Source organism: Ischnura elegans, chromosome X, assembly GCF_921293095.1.
Source record: "Ischnura elegans chromosome X, ioIscEleg1.1, whole genome shotgun sequence".
NCBI lineage: Eukaryota > Metazoa > Arthropoda > Insecta > Odonata > Coenagrionidae > Ischnura > Ischnura elegans.
In genome coordinates this window covers 106,393,438-106,403,651 of record NC_060259.1, presented here as the reverse complement: position 1 = coordinate 106,403,651, position 10,214 = coordinate 106,393,438, and positions in this window count along the sequence as shown.

The window sequence follows — 10,214 nt, the reverse complement described above, 5'->3', positions numbered from 1 at the left end:
GAGTAAAACCCACGTTTTTAAGATTACTCCGGTATGATAAACAATTTAAACATAATTAAACAGAGTATCAGGCACAACGTAAAGATAACTTTGGCAGGGGCTTAGTTCGTCTTATAACCAACTTGACCTCAATTTTCCATATTTTTGTCAACTGTCTCTTACTCCCTAGTGATAAAGGCGATGCGTTAATTTATATTCAGTGCGAGCAGATCAATAATGAAGTAAGCATTCAGGCTTGCAAGCTTCCTTAGCAGATGCGCACCGACATTAACTGCTCGGAGGAAAAAAAATAAAAAACGGCACACGTCACGTCCGTGAAGAGTGGGCGAGGCGAGCAGCGTCAATCTAGGCCCATCATTTCTTCCCACTCCAGTAGACTCCGGAATATTAATGGGCCTGCAAAGGTTTCAACATTATCACTACAGTCACTAATCCGAATATTGATTCACAGCAACTCCTCACTCCTTCCAGCCGCTGGATTTCTTCCATCGATTAATGAATCCATTAAAATGAAGTCAGATTTTCCGGGTTGTTCCGAGTCTTCGTGATGATGGAGACGATGGAGACAGGGCGGCGGCACATGAGTGGCCAGCCCCAACCTAGCAACCTCCAAACTGTACCTCCCCCGACTGCAACTTAACATCGGAAATGGAAAGCGGCGATTCTATTAGCCGACAGCAAGCAAGCCCTAGATGCTCATTGTTATGGGAGACGAAGACTAGGAAATGCTCTCGCCACTTAATTCGAACTGACCAACTGTGACGGACGCAGCTGGAGAAGGCTATTTACGCGCTTTCCACGCGTGTGCGTTAGGGCGGATCGCAAAAATCGATTTTTTTCAAATCCATCTGGCCCAATGAAAAAAAGTTGTGGGACCGATCAAAAATAAGGCCTGAAAAATTTGAGACCTGTACGTGAACCCCTGGCCCTCGCTCAAATGCAATTTAGGGGGGGAGGGTCAAAATTCGAAAAATACAATATTTTATGGTCATTCCCTATAGATTTTGCCGAGTTACTGCCCTTCTAGAGCAAATATTTCGTGCATTTTGACGTATCTGCCACCGTTTAGCCACAAAATGCCCAATTTGAGTCCGCGTCCGCGAAGAAAATATTCCAACGTCCACGCAGCGTCGCGGATACCAGTGCCGCAGGCCGATCCCTTCCCCTCCACGCTCGCTTCTCCCCCTCCCACGCCTCTAATACAGCAAAATTCATCCCGCGCATGCTGCTAGGAGGTCGTTTATCTTTGATAATATAAATCAGAAGATGGTAGAAGGTAAAATGCGATGCGTAGTGAGACTCGCCTCGTCGGCGTTAAACAAATCGATGTTTACAACTTTTAGAGAAGTTATGAAATAATTTTAGACCTGCGCACGCAGGAAAGGAGACTACGGTCTTGAAGACGCCTCTCGAGTGGCTATGAAGGTTTGGGAACTTAGGTTATGCATTTCTATTCCGGCATTGTCCGACAGCTGTGACTAAATTGATGAATAAGGGTGAAGGCCGCCGGCGTACCCTCCCCGCTCTCCTCTCGAACGCCCCAGATGCAACAAAATTCACACCAAGTGCGTCTTTCTTCGTTAGTCTTACTAATATTTGATGTATCAGCATCGTCCAGTGAGGAACAATCACAAAGGAATTACTCAATTACCTACTTTCCAGTCTGTATTTCTTATGTTAGTGTCATTCCTCGTCTTTTGCTGCTGTCAACAAAGTTTTGGTAAATTCTTTCGCGAATCTCTCGTCCGTATGTATAATAAAAGGAATATTGAAATTTAAATTTGAACTTTCATCAATAAATTTTTAAATTCCACAGCGCTAAGCTCACATATAGCCGAAGGAACCGGAGTCTCTCTCCAATATATCATCAGCCTTTATATCGATATTAAAATCCCGTAATTAAAAAAATCTCGGATTGGTCGCCAAACGCATCCTTGCAGAAACGCAAATTGGGTCCCTAGATTACCCTCCCAACGTTCATGTCGCAAATCCAAGTCAACATAGTGCAATCAGCAAAAAGACCACTGTAAGGGATGAAATGCGATTTGATGCTTTCCCGGCGAATGATGTGGGTAAACTCTTTTCGGGGTTCGACAAAATTTATCCCATAGGATGAGCCCCCAGTCGGAGCTTGAAATGTTGGCCATTATGGAAAAATTAACCCGGTGGGAATCCCGAGAAGAGTTTACCCACACTGCAAGGGATGTTGGAATTATGCTTATAGCAAAGGGATGATGCCTCCTTTTTGGACGGTATTCGCTTGGTACCATCATAATCAAATCCTTTTTAATTCTGTGTATCTAATTTTCACTCGGAAAGGAATCGATAATCGCAGATTTTATAACTTTTGCTAATCCTCCGACGGGGGAGGCAAATCTCCAAAAGTGGGACCCTGTTTCTTCAACTAACACCACACATTCCCCTCTAAACTTGTATTGATAAGTCATCTTGCCTTTTTTCATCAGACAAGAGTATAGTCTTTCATTCCAATTAAATGGAACCCTTTGATGACGCCCCTCTTTTCTTATTTACAGGATTTAGCATCTTTTTCTGTATACGTAAGTAATTCTGGTACACTAGCTTTGATGTATCTTACGAAGTTATGACTTTTGCGTTAGCTAAAGTTGCGGGAACGAGCATTGCTGTTGCTTGGTTCTTGCATATACCTCTATCACAGTTGGCAGACGCATTTTCCCCGAAGAAGTTCCAATTTGAGGTTATAGTCCTTAATGTTTATTTCATGAGGAAAGTAGAGATACAAATCGGCTAATTTCTCGCCAGTTTAATTTTCTTCGGATGAATTGATGAAGAAAATTTTTGATACTATTTTCCCGTACAAGAATTGACGATGTCGACTCAACACTCTCCTTTGATTCCCTTTTTTCCTCAGTTGCCGAGTTTCTTTAGGGTTCAATCCAGCAGCCATCATCTTTCTTTTCGTCAGATTGTCTCTCAAAATACTTCTCATTGGGGGAACCTTATGCTCCTCCATGCACTTACACGCAAAAATATCGCATAATTTAAAATGTTCCTTTAAAATTGTTTGAGTCTTATACTTCAATAAAACCCACTTTTGGCCTATTACGATTTTCCGTAAGTTTTAGTACTTCCTGTGGTACCGCTAAATCCATTTAGTCACATTCATAATGGAAGAGAAGCGCGTCACCATAGTTCGCACACCTTCATAGCCACTCGAGAGGCGTCTTCATAGACCGTAGTCTCCTTTCCTGCGTGCGCAGGTCTAAAATTATTTCATCACATGTCTAAAAGTTGGTAACATGGATTTTTTTAACGCCGACGAGGCGCCAAATAAGGGACAAGTCGTCTCACTACGCATCGCTTTTTACCTTCTAGAGCGGGGAGGGTACGCCGGCGGCCTTCACCCTTATTCATCAATTTAGTCACAGCTGTCGGACAATACCGGAATAGAAATGCATAACCTAAGTTCCCAAACCTTCATAGCCACTCGGGAGGCGTCTTCAAGGCCGTAGTCTCCTTTCCTGCGTGCGCAGGTCTAAAATTATTTCATAACTTCTCTAAAAGTTGTAAACATCGATTTGTTTAACGCCGACGAGGCGAGTCTCACTACGCGTCGCTTTTTACCTTCTACCATCTTCTGATTTATATTATCAAAGATAAACGACCTCCTAGCAGCATGCGCGGGATGAATTTTGCTGTATTAGAGGCGTGGGAGGGGGAGAAGCGAGCGTGGAGGGGAAGGGATCGGCCTGCGGCACTGGTATCCGCGACGCTGCGTGGACGTTGGAATATTTTCTTCGCGGACGCGGACTCAAATTGGGCATTTTGTGGCTAAACGGTGGCAGATACGTCAAAATGCACGAAATATTTGCTCTAGAAGGGCAGTAACTCGGCAAAATCTATAGGGAATGACCATAAAATATTGTATTTTTCGAATTTTGACCCTCCCCCCCTAAATTGCATTTGAGCGAGGGTCAGGGGTTCACGTACAGGTCTCAAATTTTTCAGGCCTTATTTTTGATCGGTCCCACAACTTTTTTTCATTGGGCCAGATGGATTTCAATTCAGTCTCAGCCACCGGAACTCATCCAAAGAGAATGAATCTTCTTTCAATCACCAGCCAAGTTACAGTTGTCCGAATTCTTTTTTAACTCGCCCATATTCGGCGGCAAAATCATTATTTTTCGAGCAGTTTATATAGATGAACTGTAGGAAAAAATGTAGCAAAGCTTATGAGGACGCATTATATATAGACTGGTTGTTTATTATAAGTTTATGCTCACACAAACAGAACACTACCCCCAAAACATAAACAATTGCGCACAAAACCAATCTAATGTCAACTGGCTGGTTAGGGTGAACTGGTTCACCGGGACAGCGGGAACACGCCTGCGGCGCATCCATTAATGCGTGGTTACCTTCCTTCGCCAAGACTCACTTGTTTGAAACCTACTTCATCATCTTGAAATTTTTATAGCGCATAAAATAGGACTTCGTCAATTTCTTCGCCTCGCGTCAATCTCGCCACGTCAATCTCAAATGTAAAAAGTTTACATCTGAGAGAATACTGAGACTAAATTTTTAAATTTGAGAGGAAGAAAAATTCTGTAAAGGCTGCACTCTATATATGCTGAAAATGTCGAGATCATATCTTCAGTTTTAAATGAGTAATACGACGCGAAAAAATACTGGTCGGGGGGCAGTGATGCGTCCTCTTAGCCAGGGATAGCAATTGAAACGATACGAAAATGTTTCGTTTCGAGGGAAATGAAAATACGAGGCCTAGGTTTGGTTTCGTTCCCGCACGACATTAAATCACCAAAGAGTTTGGTTCCGACCCGGGATGAAACTTTACTCCCGGGAAGGAAACTAAATTAATCAAAACTCCAATGCTCATAGTCAAGGTTAGATCCCAGAAGGTGAGTGGAGGGGGAAAAGAGGGAATAGTTTCGACCCATTACGTGTGATATGCGTGTAGAGAGGTTGAAACATTGAACTTAAAAATCAAATGGCCTGTTTGCGTCCACCATTCTCCTACTAGTGGTAAAAATGATTGCCCCGAGCATCTAATGGCGGTAAGATGAACCTCTACTCCATTCAACCACACTTCGTACTCGGTGTGTGGGTCGAAACTAAACCGTTCGAAGGTGAAGCACGTGGTCCCTCCGGCGCGAAACATAATCTGTGTTTCGTTTCGTACCAGATATTTAGTTTAGTTTCGACCCGAAGTAGTTTTGAATCCGATTTCGTTTCGACCCTGAGTTTAGCTCTCTGGGTTTAAATCCACCTCGTTCCATATCTACATTTCGCTCTCGGGAACGAAACTATTGAAATTGTACTGGATTTGACTCTTTTCGTTTAGTTTCTATTGCCAATCCTGCCCTTAACACTTCAAACTAAAGCGAAGCATTTGTAGTTTGTTCACATCCTTCGGCCCTCTCACAGCCCTCGCTTCACGACTTCCGTGGCTCCTATTATTCTATCTTAGCTCTCATGAACGACGATGAGGGGGATTATGAACCTTCTCATCGCCAAGTTTCCCCAATCAACTTTAGGGAATTCTTTTTAGCTCTTGCGAAGGGAATAATTAAAAACTCCAAGATAACCCTATCGGATATTTAAGATATTTTTGACACAACTGCCTTCCAAATATAGGGGAGAGCGGGGTAGTACCGTAAGGCGGGGCAATACCGTGCACCATAATTTTAGATCCGCTGGAGTATGTAGAGAGTGCTGGGAAGTACTGCTGTATAGCGGAAGGAAAGCGAAACCGATAAAGACAATCTGGGAGCTTATGCCTTTACGCACATGTATGTTGCGAAAGTTTTTTTTTGTTTAGTCAACTTTTCTTATAACTTTAAAGACTAACTCGAACTGAGGTAAAGAAAACATGTTATTAGTGACTATATTCAAACTAGTGGTTTTGAACGCATCATGGGCTATTTTTTAATACCAAACACAGGTCCTATATTGTTCTCATTTTAGGTTTGGGTTGAAAGTGCTGCGTCATGTCGTTTGGGGGCATTCCGTACACCTTGTATGGGGCAATACCGTGCAAGGCGCAAGGTTTATGGTATTGCCCCGAGTTGAAAGATAATGCCCCAAATAGTATAACAATTTTTCTGAGCAACTTGAACATTAAAATGCCTAGGTGAATTATGAAGGACCTTTGGTTGTGTGAGTTGCCACTCCTCCCAAGTACAGGCGAACCTTGATTGTCCAAATACACGATAGTCGGAACACCAAAATAATCCGAACGACCTTCATCCGTCTTGTCGTCAGTTAGTCGGTACGAATGATGGATTTTCATATTTTGATGCTGCAATAAAACATTTAATCACGAATAGAAAAGGACTTCCTTTAATATTAGTTTTATGTAAGCTCACTGTTATTACGGTGTACGGAATTGCTCCGGCACTCAGGACAATACCGTGCAGTGCAAGGGTTTTGTAAAATAGGAGTAACACTCAAAATTACTTAAATTTTCCAAATATGAAGCAAAGAATTGGTTGTAAATCTAATTTCCTTCAAAATAATATAAATGCCTCTTTCGTTGAAGTTTTCAATTGAAAGATATAAAATAAAAATGCTTAAGTGTACGCTACTACCCCGCTCTCCCATACACGCAATGGGAGCGGGAATGAAGACAACTGAGGAAATATATGGTGAGATGCATTCGTACAGCTACGAGTGACGTCGCACACGATTAACGCGGTTCAGTGGCGGTAGAGGCGTGGTTTGCAGCAAGTTGGCGTTCGATTTGATGCAGCATCTAGATGGTGGAGAAGAGCGTGCAAGTCATATTCTCGAGATAAATGAAAAAAAAACATTCTCATCGCGGTACTCCGCAGTACCGCCTTGATAAAGTTCACGTCCGTAGTTAATACAGCTAGATGTTGAGTAGTGCGAAAGGTTATGCTCACAGTAACAGCATCATTTAAAGAATGGTCCGACGAATTATAGCTCAATTGGATAATTGGAAGGCTAATAATTATACGTAAAAACAGTCGATTTTGAGTTTTAGGGCGGCCTCGGTTGCAGCGTGGTGAAGTCCTCGTCTGCCAAGCAAGAGATCGCGGGTTTGAGTCCCGCCTAGGTAGGTTGCCCCTATCCACGGCTTGTGTGTTTGTTTGCGATCGTTTTACGTTGTTTTCAGTTAGCTTACCACGCCATAAAGGCCTTGAATGCGCTGTTTTCGGGACAGCGAATACAAATATTCTTACTAGTGATGGGTCGATTCCAGAATTTTATCGATTCCGATCCCGATTCTGAGATTTCGATTTCGATTCTACCGATACCGATTCCATCGATGCTGATGCCATAGGCTCCAAGAAAAATATCACTTAATGCCAGGCAACAAGAAAACCACTTTAAAAAAATATTACTCTGTGAAAGAGTCAGTTGACAAAAGCATCTTTCATATCATCACTATGTAATTAAAATATAATAGCTAAATTTCAAAACGGAACATACCTGAAAAGTGTTGTTACATGATAGGTATTACTTTAGAACATTAGCACTCATGTTTAAATTTAAAGTAAAGTCCTCGCAGTCAGGGCGGCAAAGACGGGCGAGAATGATGTTTGGCGGGGAGAGGGAGTACATGCAATGCGGCTTCGAAGGCGTAAATGGCGGGTTTGGAGCATGGAAAACCACACCGTGACGCACTTCCGCAAGATAAACAATCTTTTATTGATAATATCTTATCATTATCAATAATGCCTCACAAATTTAGTCTCCTTTTACTGACTTTAAATTTTTGCTCAGAAAGCAAAGCATCTTCCCTCTGTCAGCATAAAGCCTGTTGCATTTTACTTCACATATTTTTCCTGCAGAACTAAATGTCCTTCACTGAATACAGGGGATGGCAGTATGGCAAGAAACCTCTTCGCTAATACTCTCAGCCTTGGGTAGGAGATACAAGTCTTCCAGTATTTCCCAGGGAAGGAATTTGGTGGCGCATTCATCTCTGATAAAAAAGGTTCCACTTCAGCTTCAACAGTGTTTGCTATGGTGACTTTGGGTACTTTTCCAAATGCATCACTGTATCTTGACCACATACCTGTAACAGGCTCCTTAGTCTGCATTTGCTCCTTCGGAATATAATAGGGATTTCCAAGTAGCACTTTTTGATCTCGATTCGAGTTGAAAATTACCTACGAGTATCGAGTCGAGTCGAGTATGATAATTTCTGAACCAGGCATTAATACAGCAATGCATACCACAATATATTATACTCCAATTTTCTATGATGAATGTCTAGCGTAGTGTAAGAAGGAAAATATAATGAGGATCGTTGATGGTTATTGTCAGAAGTAGGAGATGAATGAAAACTAATATCTCTTCAACAGAACCATAGGGACAATTGAAAATTAATTAACCCCAAATAATATGTCGACCATATATATGTATCCAAACTACAAGGGAGAGCCCTGAGTATAGTCATTTTCACAGCTGTAATAAAGATTGCATACTACGTCTATGAATCATGTAATATTTGGCCCCTTCGAATTCTCAAGCAGAAAAACCAATTATTCTATATGCTCAGCCAGCAGGTTTTGACGTCTCCATGTTACAGTATTGCTGCTGCAGAAAATTGCCTTTTGCTACACACTTGTGTGACTGAGCAAGTAATCTCCTACCAAAATTGCAAGATTTCGGAGACTGGAATTTTTATTGAAAATTATATCAACGATTTTTTTGTATCTTGAATCTTCATGGAATTCAAGAGGACGAAGAGAACGAACTATGGAACTAAACTTTAGTTTTTTAGAGCCAAAAAAATTCTATACTTTTCACGTCATTTAATCAACCTTAAAATCTCTTGCTTTTTTTAAATTCAAGAAAGAAACTAAACGCTACAAATGAATATCACATCGGACGGACGCAGTAATAAAAAAGGCTAAAAGAGCCTTGTGGTGTCAAAACTCCCCCTTCCGCGCGACTCATCTCGGCGAAGGTGGAAAGGGAAAAAGGGTATCGGTTGTTGCCTTTCACGAAAACAGTTCATTTTTCTCTCTCTTAAGCATGCTGACTTAATCTCTTCACTTTACTTCAATACCCGAGCCATATTTCTTATGCGTGGAATGGTTCCGAAAAATATCCAATCCTTAGTATTTTCACTCGAGTAATGCGCTAAATGGTTCAGTCGATCTATACATAATCCTTTTTAACATCCTCAGTTAAGTGTTTTAAGTCAATGAAGACAATTATTCATGTTTTAAATGACGATTTTCAATGCTAATGTTTTTAAAAACTTGAAAATCGGCCTCAGTTACCAAGCCTCAGAGTTCCGCGGCGTGTAGCTCAGCCTTGACGCGCGATTGAAAAATCGCTCTTATTTCCTTCGTCGCAAACTTTTTTTCCAAGATTTCTAATTAGTACTCTTTATAAACTTCTACTTTATATTGTGATTCAAATTTTCCGAGTTATATTTTTCGTAAACTTAAAGATAATGTCTGCTTTATGTCAAATTTCACGTGAAAAACGGGTCGGCCATTTTGCGTTGTAAAAGCAGACAGATGAGAGCCAAAATCCTCAAAAGTCATTGAAAGTATAGGCAAAGCACCAGGTCAAAGGAATATTGTGTTTTTTATTCCATAAAACTCATACCAACGCAAAACCACCTGGATAAATTCAAAGATTTTTGAGGAAAAACGATATCTCGCGTGGCATTGAAAAATTGGTCACTGTATCTCACTAAAGGGTCGTATTCATGTAAAATGGTATATAAATCTATATCTGGTAATGATTTATGAGTATTTACGCTAATTTTCATATCTCTATCCCCAAATAGGTCATTTTGGACTTTATTCCAGCTTTTTCCGATTTCGGACCAGTGTGCGCGGGGTAGGAAGACGATCGGCCGCCGCGGCTGGCGTAAAGGTATTCGGCGCCCACGTCGACAAATATAGTGTATTCGGCAAGCTGAAACTACCAGGCCAAGGCATTAGAATGACTTATCGGCTTTAAAAACTGCATTATTACATGAGTTTCATGATAGCGCTTCCTGTCGGCAGATTGCTGGACCTACTAGCCTCGAAAGCTCTGTAACCTTAACTACTCGACTCGACATTCGTAATGCTACTCGAAACGCTCGAGTCGAGTACCAACTACTCGAAACGCTCGAGTACCAACTACTCGACTCGATTCGAATTTTCGAGTACTCGCACATCCCAAGATATGTGTTTAGTTATTACGATTACGTGGCGCGAAAATTCGAATGACTGTTCGAA